An 18,062-nucleotide genomic window follows, 5' to 3' on the forward strand; every position below is an offset into this window, starting at 1 on the left:
ATAATCAAACAGTGAGAGCCTCCGTTTCCCCTCACACCCTCGCTGGTAACTGCTCACCTCCAGTCCCTGACCTCACTGGGGATTAGACTCCTGTCAGCCATGTCTGTGTTAAAAGGCTTTAACTTGGTGACTGGGCAACATCTGCCCGGTCACTCTCAGTTTCACTTTTAATCACACGATCGCAGGGCTGAACACTGACTGCACCAGGGAGATAGGAACACACGCACACACACACACACACACACACACACACAGAAACACACACACACACACACACAGAAACACACACACAGAAACACAGAGAAACACGCACACACACAGAGAAACACACACACACACAGAAACACAGAGAAACACACACACAGAAACACACAGAGAAACACACACACACAGAAACACACAGAAACACACACACACAGAAACACAGAGAAACATGCACACAGAAACAGAGAAACACGCACACACACAGAAAAACAGAGAAACACACACACACAGAGAAACACACACACACAGAAACACACAGAAACACACAGAAACACACACACACAGAAACACAGAGAAACACGCACACACACAGAGAAACACACACACACACAGAAACACAGAGAAACACACACACAGAAACAGAGAAACACGCACACACACACAGAAAAACAGAGAAACACACACACACAGAGAAACACACACACACAGAAACACAGAAACGCACACAAACACAGAGAAACACACACACAGAGAAACACACACAGAAACACAGAGAAACACACACACACAGAAACACAGAAACACACACAAACACAGAGAAACACACACACAGAGAAACACACACACACAGAAACACAGAGAAACACACAGAAACACAGAGAAACACACACACACACACACAGAAACACACACACACAAACACAGAAACACACACAAACAGAGAAACACACACACAAACACAGAGAAACACACACACACAGAAACACACACACACAGAAACACACACACACACACAGAAACACACACACACAGAAACACAGAGAAACACACACACAGAAACACAGAGAAACACAGAGAAACACACACACAGAAACACAGAGAAACACACACACACAGAAACACAGAGAAACACACACACGCACACAGAAACACACACACAGAAACACACACACAGAAACACACACACACAGAAACACAGAGAAACACACACACAGAAATACAGAGAAACACACACACACAGAAACACAGAGAAACACAGAGAAACACACACACAGAAATACACAGAAACACACACACACAGAAACACAGAGAAACACAGAGAAACACACACACAGAAATACACAGAAACACACACACACAGAAACACAGAGAAACACACACACAGAAATACACAGAAACACACACACACAGAAACACAGAGAAACACACACACAGAAATACAGAGAAACACACACACACAGAAACACAGAGAAACACACACACACAGAAACACAGAGAAACACACACACACACAGAAACACACACACAGAAACACACACACAGAAACACACACACACAGAAACACAGAGAAACACAGAGAAACACACACACAGAAATACAGAGAAACACACACACACAGAAACACAGAGAAACACAGAGAAACACACACACAGAAATACACAGAAACACACACACACAGAAACACACACACAGAAATACACAGAAACACACACACACAGAAACACAGAGAAACACACACACAGAAACACACACACAGAAACACACACACAGAAACACACACACACAGAAACACAGAGAAACACACACACAGAAATACAGAGAAACACACACACACAGAAACACAGAGAAACACAGAGAAACACACACACAGAAATACACAGAAACACACACACACAGAAACACAGAGAAACACAGAGAAACACACACACAGAAATACACAGAAACACACACACACAGAAACACAGAGAAACACAGAGAAACACACACACAGAAATACACAGAAACACACACACACAGAAACACAGAGAAACACACACACAGAAATACAGAGAAACACACACACACAGAAACACAGAGAAACACACACACACAGAAACACAGAGAAACACACACACACACAGAAACACACACACAGAAACACACACACAGAAACACACACACACAGAAACACAGAGAAACACAGAGAAACACACACACAGAAATACAGAGAAACACACACACACAGAAACACAGAGAAACACAGAGAAACACACACACAGAAATACACAGAAACACACACACACAGAAACACAGAGAAACACAGAGAAACACACACACAGAAATACACAGAAACACACACACACAGAAACACAGAGAAACACAGAGAAACACACACACAGAAATACACAGAAACACACACACACAGAAACACAGAGAAACACACACACAGAAATACAGAGAAACACACACACACAGAAACACAGAGAAACACACACACACAGAAACACAGAGAAACACACACACACAGAAACACAGAGAAACACACACACAGAAATACAGAGAAACACACACACACACAGAAACACACACACAGAAACACAGACAAACACACACACAGAAATACAGAGAAACACACACACACAGAAACACAGAGAAACACACACACACAGAAACACAGAGAAACACACACACAGAAATACAGAGAAACACACACACACAGAAACACAGAGAAACACACACACACAGAAACACAGAGAAACACACACACACACACAGAAACACACACACAGAAACACACACACACAGAAACACAGAGAAACACACACACAGAAATACAGAGAAACACACACACACAGAAACACAGAGAAACACACACACAGAAATACACAGAAACACACACACACAGAAACACAGAGAAACACAGAGAAACACACACACAGAAATACACAGAAACACACACACACAGAAACACAGAGAAACACACACACAGAAATACAGAGAAACACACACACAGAAACACAGAGAAACACACACACACAGAAACACAGAGAAACACACACACACACACACACACACACACACACCCCTCGAGGTCACTGTTCACAACTGGGTCTCACTCCAGTGTCAGTTCACATTCTGCAAAGAGTCAATAATCAAACAGTGAGAGCCTCCGTTTCCCCTCACACCCTCGCTGGTAACTGCTCACCTCCAGTCCCTGACCTCACTGGGGATCAGACTCCTGTCAGCCATGTCTGTGTTAAAAGGCTTTAACTTGGTGACTGGGCAACATCTGCCCGGTCACTCTCAGTTTCACTTTTAATCACATGATCGCAGGGCTGAACACTGACTGCACCAGGGAGATAGGAACACACGCACACACACACACACACACGCACACACACACAGAAACGCACACACACAGAAACACACACACAGAAACACACGCACACACACACACACAGAAACACACACACACACACACACACAGAAACACACACAGAAACACACACACACACACAGAAACGCACACACACAGAAACACACACACAGAAACACACGCACACACACACACACACAGAAACACACACACACACACACACACACAGAAACACACACACACACACAGAAACACACACACACACACACACGCAGAAACACACACGCACACAAACACGCAGAAACACACACGCACACACACACACAGAAACACACACACACGCAGAAACACACACACACACAAACACACAGAAACACACACACACACACAGAAACACACACACGCACACAGAAACACACACACACACGCAGAAACACACACACACACAGAAACACACACACACACAAACACACAGAAACACACACACACACAGAAACACACACACGCACACAGAAACACACACACACACGCAGAAACACACACGCACACAAACACACAGAAACACACACACACACAGAAACACACACGCACACAAACACACAGAAACACACACACAGAAACACACACACACACACACAGAAACACACACACACACACACAGAAACACACACACGCACACAGAAACACACACACACACACGCAGAAACACACACGCACACAAACACACAGAAACACACACACACACAGAAATACACACACACACACACAGAAACACACACACACGCACACACAAACAGAAACAGAAACACACACACACACAGAAACACACAGACACAGAAACACACACACAGACACACAGAAACATACACACACACACATACACACAGAAACACACACACACACACACACAGAAACACACAAACATACACACAGAAACACACACACAGAAACACACACACAGAAACACAAACACACACACACAAACACACACACACACACACAGAGAAACACACACACACAAATGCACGCACACACACACAGAAACACGCACACACACACAGACACACACACAGAGAAACACACACAGAAACAAACACACACACGCATGCACATACACACGCAAACGCACACTCACACAAACACACACATGCACAAATATACACACGCACAGAAACACACACACGCACAGAAACACACACACGCACACAAACACGCAAACACACAGGCACACATGTATAGACGCACAAACACACACTCACACACACACACACAAAAACACACACACAAACGCACACACACAAAAATACACACACACACAAACGCACAGAAACACACACACGCACACACAAACACACAGGCACACATGCATAGACGCACAAACACACACACACACACAGAAACACACGCACAAGCACACACACACACAGAAACACACACACAGAAACACAGACACTCAAACACAGACACACACACACACACACACACTGATACACGCACACTGAAAAGTTTTTTGTACACAAGTGTTGTGAGAGTCGAGGTGTACACTCTGGGACTGCCCAGAGTGCCTGTGTGTTTTAATCTGTACACCTACCTCTCCGGGACTGTACGTTACCCGTGATTTGCCTCATGACTCGGTGCCCAGACCTACCTGCGACATGCCGGCCCCAGATATCGGTTCCCTGCCCCGAGTACCAGACCCCGTGCCACCTCTCCGGGTTTGGGCTGCGGGCTGCGAAAGGGGGTAGCAGGGGCAGGCGGGCGGGGGCAGGCGGGCGGGCGGGGGCCCCTTTAAGAACCTGCCAGTGCGAAATAATCCCCGCTCCACCTCCCTCCTCGGTCAATTCGGAGGGAATAATGTTGGAAAACCTGCCCGCACGAGAGTCAGGTTCAAAGTGAAAGCAATCAGGAGGTGGAGGAAAGATCATTCCGTGAGGAAACACAAGACTCACCTCATCGCTCGCTCTCCGAAACAAACGGCAAAGTGAGTGGGAACGGACTCCGAGAATGGACCAGATCGCAGCTCATCAACCGGGTTAATCATTAGCGATGAGTAAATATTTGACGGCTCGCAGTTTGAATCAAAGTACAAGCACCAGGAAAACGAGCAGGGCAGTGAAACTGGGTGTGGGACACGAGGGGGGGTGTTGAGGGCATCAGAGGGACCAGTGCAAAATGTTCACTCACTGTTCTTAGTTTAAAAGCTGCAGGAAAGCTCCCTCTACACTGTCCCGTCAAACACTCCCAGGGCAGGTACAGGGTTAGATACAGAGTAAAGCTCCCTCTACACTGTCCCATCAAACACTCCCAGGGCAGGTACAGCACGGGTTAGATACAGAGTAAAACTCCCTCTACACTGTCCCATCAAACACTCCCAGGGCAGGTACAGCACGGGTTAGATACAGAGTAAAGCTCCCTCTACACTGTCCCATCAAACACTCCCAGGGCAGGTACAGGGTTAGATACAGAGTAAAGCTCCCTCTACACTGTCCCGTCAAACACTCCCAGGGCAGGTACAGGGTTAGATACAGAGTAAAGCTCCCTCCACACTGTCCCATCAAACACTCCCAGGGCAGGTACAGGGTTAGATACAGAGTAAAGCTCCCTCTACACTGTCCCGTCAAACACTCCCAGGGCAGGTACAGGGTTAGATACAGAGTAAAGCTCCCTCTACACTGTCCCATCAAACACTCCCAGGTACAGGGTTAGATACAGAGTAAAGCTCCCTCTACACTGTCCCATCAAACACTCCCAGGGCAGGTACAGGGTTAGATACAGAGTAAAGCTCCCTCTACACTGTCCCGTCAAACACTCCCAGGGCAGGTACAGGGTTAGATACAGAGTAAAGCTCCCTCTACACTGTCCCGTCAAACACTCCCAGGGCAGGGACAGGGTTAGATACAGAGTAAAGCTCCCTCTACACTGTCCCGTCAAACACTCCCAGGGCAGGTACAGGGTTAGATACAGAGTAAAGCTCCCTCTACACTGTCCCATCAAACACTCCCAGGGCAGGTACAGGGTTAGATACAGAGTAAAGCTCCCTCTACACTGTCCCGTCAAACACTCCCAGGGCAGGTACAGGGTTAGATACAGAGTAAAGCTCCCTCTACACTGTCCCGTCAAACACTCCCAGGGCAGGTACAGCACGGGTTAGATACAAAGTAAAACTCCCTCTACACTGTCCCGTCAAACACTCCCAGGGCAGGTACAGCACGGGTTAGATACAGAGTAAAGCTCCCTCTACACTGTCCCATCAAACACTCCCAGGGCAGGTACAGGGTTAGATACAGAGTAAAGCTCCCTCTACACTGTCCCATCAAACACTCCCAGGGCAGGTACAGCACGGGTTAGATACAGAGTAAAACTCCCTCTACACTGTCCCATCAAACACTCCCAGGGCAGGTACAGCACGGGTTAGATACAGAGTAAAGCTCCCTCCACACTGTCCCATCAAACCATCCCAGGGCAGGAGATCATCGCTTCTCATCTCTGTAATGTTTAACAGATTGATATCAATAATTTTTGTGCAGTGATACCTCTCCGTTCATCGAGGCAAAGGGCAGAACAGAGTGAGGTGGAGCCAATCTCCTGGACTCTGTAAACCAATTTGAAGGGGCACAGTCACTGATTAGAGAGACAAAGGTTGAAGGTCGTAGAGCAGGCGGGTGAAGGGACAGGAATTCCCCTCACACACGGACACCATTTCCCTGTTTCCTCCCAGCCCTGAAGGCGCTGACTCTCCCCAGGGTACGGGTCCCACAGACACTGACTCTCCCCAGGGTACGGGTCCCACAGACACTGACTCTCCCCAGGGTACGGGTCCCACAGACACTGACTCTCCCCAGGGTACGGGTCCCACAGACACTGACTCTCCCCGGGGTACGGGTCCCACAGACACTGACTCTCACTGGGGTACGGGTCCCACAGACACTGACTCTCACTGGGGTACGGGTCCCACAGACACTGACTCTCCCCAGGGTACAGGTCCCACAGACACTGACTCTCCCCGGGGTACGGGTCCCACAGACACTGACTCTCACTGGGGTACGGGTCCCACAGACACTGACTCTCACTGGGGTACGGGTCCCACAGACACTGACTCTCCCCAGGGTACGGGTCCCACAGACACTGACTCTCCCCGGGGTACGGGTCCCACAGACACTGACTCTCCCCAGGGTACGGGTCCCACAGACACTGACTCTCACTGGGGTACGGGTCCCACAGACACTGACTCTCACTGGGGTACGGGTCCCACAGGTACTGATTCTCACTGGGGTACGGGTCCCACGGACACTGACTCTCACTGGGGTACGGGTCCCACAGACACTGACTCTCACTGGGGTACGGGTCCCACAGACACTGACTCTCACTGGGGTAGGGGTCCCACAGACACTGACTCTCACTGGGGTACGGGTCCCACAGACACTGACTCTCCCCGGGGCACGGGTCCCACAGACACTGACTCTCACCGGGGTACGGGTCCCACAGACACTGACTCTCTCTGGGGTACGGGTCCCACGGACACTGACTCTCACTGGGGTACGGGTCCCACAGACACTGACTCTCTCTGGGGTACGGGTCCCACGGACACTGACTCTCTCTGGGGTACGGGTCCCACGGACACTGACTCTCACTGGGGTACGGGTCCCACAGACACTGACTCTCCCCGGGGTACGGGTCCCACAGACACTGACTCTCCCCGGGGTACGGGTCCCACAGACTCTCACTGGGGTACGGGTCCCACAGACACTGACTCTCACTGGGGTACGGGTCCCACAGACACTGACTCTCTCTGGGGTACGGGTCCCACAGACACTGACTCTCACTGGGGTACGGGTCCCACGGACACTGACTCTCACTGGGGTACGGGTCCCACAGACACTGACTCTCACTGGGGTACGGGTCCCACAGACACTGACTCTCCCCGGGGCAAGGGTCCCACAGAAACTGACTCTCACCGGGGTACGGGTCCCACAGACACTGACTCTCACTGGGGTACGAGTCCTACGGACACCGACTCTCACTGGGGTACGGGTCCCACAGACACTGACTCTCACTGGGGTACGGGTCCCACACACACTGACTCTCACTGGGGTACGGGTCCCACGGACACTGACTCTCACTGGGGTACGGGTCCCACGGACACTGACTCTCACCGGGGTACGGGTCCCACGGACACTGACTCTCACTGGGGTACGGGTCCCACGGACACTGACTCTCACCGGGGTACGGGTCCCACAGACACTGACTCTCACTGGGGTACGGGTCCCACGGACACTGACTCTCACTGGGGTACGGGTCCCACAGACACTGACTCTCCCCGGGGTACGGGTCCCACAGACACTGACTCTCACTGGGGTACGGGTCCCACGGACACTGACTCTCACTGGGGTACGGGTCCCACAGACACTGACTCTCACTGGGGTACGGGTCCCACGGACACCGACTCTCACTGGGGTACGGGTCCCACAGACACTGACTCTCCCTGGGGTACGGGTTCCACAGACACTGACTCTCACTGGGGTACGGGTCCCACAGACACTGACTCTCACTGGGGTACGGGTCCCACAGACACTGACTCTCACTGGGGTACGGGTCCCACGGACACTGACTCTCCCTGGGGTACGGGTTCCACAGACACAGGCCAGGGACGGAGCCTGGGACTTTCCTCCTCTGTGTGTGGGGCTCAGTCCCACCCTGGCTGGGATCAGATAAACCGACCCGGGCCTGTGCCTGATCAGCAGCAGCTGCTGCCTCCCTCACTATCTCCCGGGTGCAGCATCAGCGAATGGTTAAATTCACAACATCAGGGTCAAAACTGGGGGCTTCTCTTCACACTGCAGAGAGGGGGAGAGAGACAGGGAGATAGAGAGAGGGGGAGATGGAGAGAGGGAGAGAGAGGGAGGGAGACAAAGAGGGAGAAAGAGAGCGAGAGAGAGATCCAGACAGAGAGAGAGAGAGGCAGAGAAAGACAGATAAAGGGAGATGGAGAGAGGAAGAGAGAGAGAGGGAGACCGAGAGAGAGAGAGAGAGACAGGGAGAGAGACTGAGGGCGGGAGAGAGAGAGAGGGAGACGGAGAGGGAGAGAGAGATGGAGACAGGGAGAGAGAGCGAGAGAGAGAGAGAGACAGGGAGAGAGACAGAGGGAGGGAGAGAGAGAGACAGAAAGAGGAAGAAAGAGAGAGAGAGGGAGACGGAGAGAGAGATGGAGAGAGCAACAGAGAGATGGAGAGAGACAGAGAGAAAGATGGAGAGAGGGAGAGAGAGAGAGAGAGAGAGAGACAGGGAGAGAGACAGAGGGAGGGAGAGAGAGAGACAGAAAGAGGAAGAAAGAGAGAGAGAGGGAGACGGAGAGAGAGATGGAGAGAGCAACAGAGAGATGGAGAGAGACAGAGAGAAAGATGGAGAGAGGGAGAGAGAGAGAGATGGAGAGCGAGAGAGAGAGAGAGACCCAGAGAGAGAGAGAGAGAGAGACCCAGAGAGAGAGAGATAGAGAGAGCGAGACCTGGAGAGAGAGTGAGAAAGCGAGAGACAGAGAGAGAGAGAGAGAGAGACCCAGAGAGAGAGAGAGAGAGAGACCCAGAGAGAGAGAGAGAGAGAGTGACTGCGGGATGTCCATTCTCCAGCACTGTCTGTCTGTGTAAATTGTAAACAATTTTACAACACCAAGTTATAGTCCAACAATTTTATTTGAAAATCACAAGCTTTCGGAGGCTTCCTCCTTCCTCAAGTGAATATCAAGAAATCCTCGAACCTCTCGCATTTATAAATCACAGAACAATACCTGGTGATTCCAGATAGTCTTTCCAACTGCCCGTTGCCAAGGCAATCAAAGTGTTCAGACAGAGAGGTGTTACCTCCAGGGCCACCGAATATACAAACAACCAAAAAAAAACAGAGAGAGGCAGAAACATAGAAACATCCGGAAGGAAGAGAAAGACAGCAAATGACCCGTTATATTAAAAACAGATAACTTTTGTTCGCTGGTGGGGTTACGTGTAGCGTGACATGAACCCAAGATCCCGGTTGAGGCCGTCCTCATGGGTGTGGAATTTGACTATCAATTTCTGCTCGACGATTTTGCGTTGTCGTGTGTCTCGAAGGCCGCCTTGGAGTATGTTTACCCGAAGGTCGGTGGCTGAATGTCCTTGACTGCTGAAGTGTTCCCCGACTGGGAGGGAACCCTCCTGTCTGGCGATTGTTGCGCGGTGTCCGTTCATCCGTTGTCGCAGTGTCTGCATGGTCTCGCCAATGTACCATGCTCCGGGGCATCCTTTCCTGCAACGTATGAGGTAGACAACGTTGGCCGAGTCACAGGAGTATGAACCATGCACCTGGTGGGTGGTGTCCTCTCGTGTGATGGTGGCCACGTCAAAGAGGCCATCCCCCATGGACAGGCCCTGCGAATACACAGGGTCTGCTCAGACGAGGAGGAACGCGATGGACACCTACAGACGCTGAAAGACGCCCTAGTAAGAACGGGATATGACGCTCGACTCATCGATCGACAGTTCCGACGGGCCACAGCAAAAAATCACATAGACCTCCTCAGAAGACTAACACGGGACGCAACCAACAGAGTACCCTTCGTCGTCCAGTACTTCCCCGGAGCGGAGAAACTACGCCATGTTCTCCGCAGCCTCCAACATGTCATCGATGACGACGAACACCTCGCTAAGGCCATCCCCACACCTCCACTACTCGCCTTTAAACAGCCACCCAACCTCAAACAGACCATCGTTCACAGCAAATTACCCAGCTTTCAGGAGAACAGCGTCAACGACACCACACAACCCTGCCACGGCAACCTCTGCAAGACATGCCAGATCGTCGACACAGATACCACCATCACACGAGAGGACACCACCCACCAGGTACATGGTTCATACTCCTGTGACTCGGCCAACGTTGTCTACCTCATACGTTGCAGGAAAGGATGCCCCAGAGCATGGTACATTGGCGAGACCATGCAGACACTGCGACAACGGATGAACGGACACCGCACAACAATCACCAGACAGGAGGGTTCCCTCCCAGTCGGGGAACACTTCAGCAGTCAGGGACATTCAGCCTCCAATCTTCGGGTAAGCATACTCCAAGGCGGCCTTCGAGACACACGACAACGCAAAATCGTCGAGCAGAAATTGATAGCCAAGTTCCGCACCCATGAGGACGGCCTCAACCGGGATCTTGGGTTCATGTCACGCTACACGTAACCCCACCAGCGAACAAAAGTTATCTGTTTTTAATATAACGGGTCATTTGCTGTCTTTCTCTTCCTTCCGGATGTTTCTATGTTTCTGCCTCTCTCTCAGTTTTTTTTTTGGTTGTTTGCATATTCGGTGGCCCTGTAGGTAACACCTCTCTGTCTGAACACTTTGATTGCCTTGGCAACGGGCAGTTGGAAAGACTATCTGTAATCATCAGGTATTGTTCTGTGATTTATAAATGCGAAAGGTTTGAGGGTTTCTTGATATTCACCTGAGGAAGGAGGAAGCCTCCGAAAGCTTGTGATTTTCAAATAAAATTGCTGGACTATAACTTGGTGTTGTAAAATTGTTTACAATTGTCAACCCCAGTCCATCACCGGCATCTCCACATCATGTCTGTATATTGAGTCACTGCAAGAAAGTGAAAGTGTTCTTCACACCACAGCCACCAGATGGCAGCAAATGACCAGGTTTAACCCGGGCCGAGGCAGCAGTTTTTGCCCATCCCACGAGGGCATGGAGTCACGGACAGGACTGACCAGCAGGGGGGGGACAGGACTGACCAGCAGGGGGGGGACAGGACTGACCAGCAGGGGGGGGGACAGGACTGACCAGCAGGGGGGGGACAGGACTGACCAGCAGGGGGGGACAGGACTGACCAGCAGGGGGGGACAGGACTGACCAGCAGGGGGAGACAGGACTGACCAGCAGGGGGAGACAGGACTGACCAGCAGGGGGAGACAGGACTGACCAGCAGGGGGAGACAGGACTGACCAGCAGGGGGTGAAAGGACTGACCAGCAGGGGGTGACAGGACTGACCAGCAGGGGGGGACAGGACTGACCAACAGGGGGAGACAGGACTGACCAGCAGGGGGTGACAGGACTGACCAGCAGGGGGAGACAGGACTGACCAGCAGGGGGAGACAGGACTGACCAGCAGGGGGTGACAGGACTGACCAGCAGGGGGGGACAGTACTGACCAGCAGGGGGTGACAGGACTGACCAGCAGGGGGAGACAGGACTGACCAGCAGGGGGTGACAGGACTGACCAGCAGGGGGGGACAGTACTGACCAGCAGGGGGGGACAGGACTGACCAGCAGGGGGGGACAGGACTGACCAGCAGGGGGGGACAGGACTGACCAGCAGGGGGAGACAGGACTGACCAGCAGGGGGTGACAGGACTGACCAGCAGGGGGTGACAGGACTGACCAGCAGAGGGAGACCGTTTCCTTCTTCTTAACCAGTTGGGTTTTTACGACAATCTGACAGCTTCATAATTATTTTCATGTGCCAGCGCACAGGTACCAAACCCTGGGATATTAGTACAACTAGTATAATTAATAAAGCTAGAACAACTAGAATGACTCACAACCAAAACTACTCGTAAAACTAGTGCAACTAGAACCGTTTGTACTACAACAACTATAACAACCCATGCAACTAGCACAACTATTGAAACTAGTACAACTAGAACAAATTGTACAACTAGCAGCACTGGAATAACTAGTGCCACCAGATCAATTCCCGCTGGAGAATGCGAGACCGTCCGGCACTGACAGGGCAGCCCTCGACTGTGATGCCCGCCATGGTCAAATATCCGGTCATCAGTCACTGTCTGTCCACTTTGGTGAGGCAGAAGGGGGCGTCCGGTGCCTGTGAAACCCGGACCCCCCGCCCCCGGACCCCACCACCACAACGAGAACCAGCGCCATTGTCTGGAGCAGCCTATTGCTGGAAAATGTCTCCTCCCTCACTCAGACTGGTCGCAAGAGAGGTGGTTCAGTGGGTCTCTCTCTCTCTCTCTTACCTCTGAGTCAGAAGGTCGTGGGTTCGAGCCCCCACTCCAGAGGCTTGAGCACAAAATCCAGGCCGACACTCCCCAGTGCCAGTATCGAGGGAGTGCTGCACTGTCGGAGGGTCAGTACTGAGGGAGCGCTGCACTGTCAGAGGGTCAGTACTGAGGGAGTGCTGCACTGTCAGAGGGTCAGTACTGAGGGAGCGCTGCACTGTCGGAGGGTCAGTACTGAGGGAGCGCTGCACTGTCGGAGGGTCAGTACTGAGGGAGCGCTGCACTGTCGGAGGGTCAGTACTGAGGGAGTGCTGCACTGTCGGAGGGTCAGTACAGAGGGAGCGCCGCACTGTTGGAGGGTCAGTACAGAGGGAGTGCCGCACTGTCGGAGGGTCAGTACTGAGGGAGCGCCGCACTGTCGGAGGGTCAGTACTGAGGGAGTGCCGCACTGTCGGAGGGTCAGTACTGAGGGAGTGCCGCACTGTCGGAGGGTCAGTACTGAGGGAGCGCTGCACTGTCGGAGGGTCAGTACTGAGGGAGCGCCGCACTGTCGGAGGGTCAGTACTGAGGGAGCGCCGCACTGTCGGAGGTGCCGTCTTTCGGACGAGACGTTAAACGGAGGGCCCCGTCTGCCCCCTCTCGGGTGGATATAAAAGATCCCACGGGCCGCTATTGGAAGAAGAGCAGGGGGGAGTTCTCCCCGGTGTCCTGGGGCCGATATTTATCCCTCAACCAACATCACTAAAAAAAACAGATGATGTGATCATTATCACATTGCTGTTTGTGGGATCTTGCTGTGCGCAAATTGGCTGCCCCGTTTCCCACATTACAACAGTGACTACACTTCAAAAAAAAATACGTTGTTGTCTGTAAAATGCCTGAGTCTGTGTAAAGGCACTGAATATAAAGGCCCTCCTGCCGACGACCGACGTGGGCCCTTTAATAGGCCCCAGCGATGTGTGGAACCTGGGCAGCTCGAGCTCTCCTTGGGGCTCAGAGTCAGGGGTGCGCGTTAAAAGACCACACAGAGCTTTTGATCGCGGAGTCGTACCCGCTGCCCTTCCCCGGGCGGCCCCGGGCCCACCTACCCCCCCACCCCCGTCCAAGGCTGGAACTCGTTCGTCTTATCTGAGCAGGAATCGTGAAGCCGTGACTGATGCAATAATCAACGTTCGTCCACATGTCTGAATAACAATGGTACGGGAGGAGGGGTGGGGGGGAAGATCTACACCCACAGTCCGGTCCTGTGCAAAAATAAACATCAGTCCAGCTGTGAGCCCTGAGCAACTCTCCAAACAGGACTGACAGGACAGCAAGGGAGGAATGGGAAGGAGAGACAGCAAGGAATATCAGGCATTGGTGACACCAAGCCTTAATAGGGTGGGAAGGGAGGGCTGAGGGAGGGGAGGGGTCCCACAGGGCTGAGGCTCTGGGTAAGGCTGAGAGCAGGGGTTGGGGGCGAGGGGTCGGTGCTGCCCTCACAGCCAGCCTGCAGGCTAACTCCACGCCGACTGCTGCAGGAAGCCTCTTGGTCCTGCTCCCCCGAGGTGTGCTGCCTCCGAACCCTGTCACCCTGCCCAGTACCTCTCGATAGTGTGCCCATTCACTCTTAACCAATGCTCACTGAGCAGGGGGTCACTGGGCAGTGATCGGGAGCAGGAACCCTGGCTGATTCCCCCCTCTCTCCCTAACCCAGGGGTCACTGGGCAGTGATCGGGAGCAGGAACCCTGGCTGATTCCCCCCTCTCTCTAACCCAGGGGTCACTGGGCAGTGATCAGGAGCAGGAACCCTGACTGATTCCCCCCCTCTCTCTAACCCAGGGGTCACTGGGCAGTGATCAGGAGCAGGAACCCTGGCTGATTCTCCCCTCTCTCTAACCCAGGGGTCACTGGGCAGTGATCAGGAGCAGGAACCCTGACTGATTCTCCCCTCTCTCTAACCCAGGGGTCAGTGGGCAGTGATCAGGAGCAGGAACCCTGGCTGATTCTCCCCCTCTCTCTAACCCAGGGGTCACTGGGCAGTGATCAGGAGCAGGAACCCTGGCTGATTCTCCCCTCTCTCTAACCCAGGGGTCACTGGGCAGTGATCGGGAGCAGGAACCCTGACTGATTCCCCCCCTCTCTCTAACCCAGGGGTCAGTGGGCAGTGATCAGGAGCAGGAACCCTGGCTGATTCTCCCCTCTCTCTAACCCAGGGGTCACTGGGCAGTGATCAGGAGCAGGAACCCTGGCTGATTCCCCTCTCTCCCTAACCCAGGGGGTCAGTGGGCAGTGATCAGGAGCAGGAACCCTGACTGATTCCCCCCCTCTCTCTAACCCAGGGGTCAGTGGGCAGTGATCAGGAGCAGGAACCCTGACTGATTCCCCCCCTCTCTCTAACCCAGGGGTCAGTGGGCAGTGATCAGGAGCAGGAACCCTGACTGATTCCCCCCCTCTCTCTAACCCAGGGGGTCAGTGGGCAGTGATCAGGAGCAGGAACCCTGGCTGATTCCCCTCTCTCCCTAACCCAGGGGTCAGTGGGCAGTGATCAGGAGCAGGAACCCTGGCTGATTCCCCCCTCTCTCTAACCCAGGGGTCAGTAGGCAGTGATCAGGAGCAGGAACCCTGACTGATTCCCCCCCTCTCTCTAACCCAGGGGTCAGTGGGCAGTGATCAGGAGCAGGAACCCTGACTGATTCTCCCCTCTCTCTAACCCAGGGGTCACTGGGCAGTGATCAGGAGCAGGAACCCTGACTGATTCCCCCCCTCTCTCTAACCCAGGGGTCACTGGGCAGTGATCAGGAGCAGGAACCCTGACTGATTCTCCCCTCTCTCTAACCCAGGGGTCACTGGGCAGTGATCAGGAGCAGGAACCCTGGCTGATTCCCCTCTCTCCCTAACCCAGGGGTCAGTGGGCAGTGATCAGGAGCAGGAACCCTGGCTGATTCTCCCCTCTACCTAACCCAGGGGTCAGTGGGCAGTGATCAGGAGCAGGAACCCTGGCTGATTCCCCCCCTCTCTCTAACCCAGGGGGTCAGTGGGCAGTGATCAGGAGCAGGAACCCTGGCTGATTCCCCCCCTCTCCCTCTCGGAGGGTTGTAGGGCTGGAGGAGGTTACAGAGATGGGGGGCGCGGGGCGAGGCCAGGGAGGGATTTGAACAGTTTTGTGCTGTGCCCATATTGTCCGGTGCCTTAGACGGTCATCGATAAGAGTGTGACCTCCGCCCTCTGACCCCCCACCCCAAGGTGTGTGTAAGCCAGGAGTTTTTAAGATGCAGTCGAACCAGGCTCAGGCCTAAAAATAAAGGAGGGAGAGAGGTTCTGAAAACCGTGTAAAATGTAGGTTCACTACTTTCAGTCACATTGAGCACAACGAACCTCCATAAATCCCATCATCGACGCCCGAAGCTTTGCTCCTCCTTCCCTGTTTCAATCCATACCGAGTGTAACACAAGCTGTCGTGTGAGTGTGAGTGTGAGAGTGTAAGTGTGAGAGTGAGAGTAAGGGTGAGTGTGTGAGAGTGAGTGTGAGATTGAGAGTGAGTGTGAGTGTCAGAGTGTAAGTTTGTGAGTGAGTGTGAAAGTGTAAGTGTGTGAGTGAGTGTGAATGAGTGTGAGAGTGTAAGTGTGAGTGTGAGAATGAGAGACTGACCGTGTGAGTGTGAGAGTAAGGGTGAGTGTGTGAGAGTGAGCATGAGTGTGAGAGTTTACGTGTGAGAGTGAGTGAGTGTGGGAGTAAGCGTGAGAGTGAGTACACGTGTGAGTGTGAGAGTAAGGGTGAGTGTGAGAGTGAGTGTGAGAGAGTGAGCATGAGTGTGAGTACAAGTGTGAGAGTAAGGGTGAGTGTGTGAGAGTGAGTGAGTGTGACAGTGAGAGTAAGGGTGAGTGTGTGAGAGTGAGTGAGTACGAGTGTGAGAGTAAGGGTGAGTGAGTGAGAGTGAGTGAGTGTGACAGTGAGAGTAAGGGTGAGTGTGTGAGAGTGAGTGTGAGTACGAGTGTGAGAGTAAGGGTGAGTGTGTAAGAGTGAGTGTGAGAGTAAGGGTGAGTGTGTGAGAGTGAGTGTGAGTACGAGTGTGAGAGTAAGGGTGAGTGTGTGAGAGTGAGTGTGAATCCGAGTGTGAGAGTAAGGGTGAGTGAGTGTGAGTTCGAGTGTCTGCCTCTGTTCCTCTGCCTTCTCCTTTCTCTCGGGGACCGACCTCCTGTATCTGTCGAGTGATAACTGGGCCTGACACTCTCCACTCCCCAGTGCAGATACCCGACACGAGTCAGGGGTTTGGACGTGGTGGGGCATCAGGTCCCGTCACCCTGATTATTAGTCCAGGCCTTCAAAGGGCCTGAACACCGAGTAAAGAAAGAAGGACTCCCATTTACACAGGGCCTTTCACCACCTCAGGACGTCCCAAAGAGCTTTACAGCCAATGATAGAACTTTTGAAGTGTAGTCACTGTTGTAATGTAGGAAACGCAGCAGCAACTTTTGAAGTGTAGTCACTGTTGTAATGTAGGAAACGCAGCAGCCAATTTGCGCACAGTAAGATCCCACAAACAGCAATGAGATAAATGACCAGGTAATCTGTTTTTTAGTGATGTTGGTTGAGGGATAAATATTGGTCTTCGGATCACCCGAGAGGGGCAGACGGGGCCTCGGTTTAACGTCTCATCCAAAAGACGGCACCTCCGACAGTGCGGCACTCCCTCAGTACCTGCACTGGGGAGTATCGGCCTGGATTAAGGGGCTCAAGTCTCT

This window comes from Heptranchias perlo, chromosome 43, assembly GCF_035084215.1.
Source record: "Heptranchias perlo isolate sHepPer1 chromosome 43, sHepPer1.hap1, whole genome shotgun sequence".
In the NCBI taxonomy this organism is placed as follows: domain Eukaryota; kingdom Metazoa; phylum Chordata; class Chondrichthyes; order Hexanchiformes; family Hexanchidae; genus Heptranchias; species Heptranchias perlo.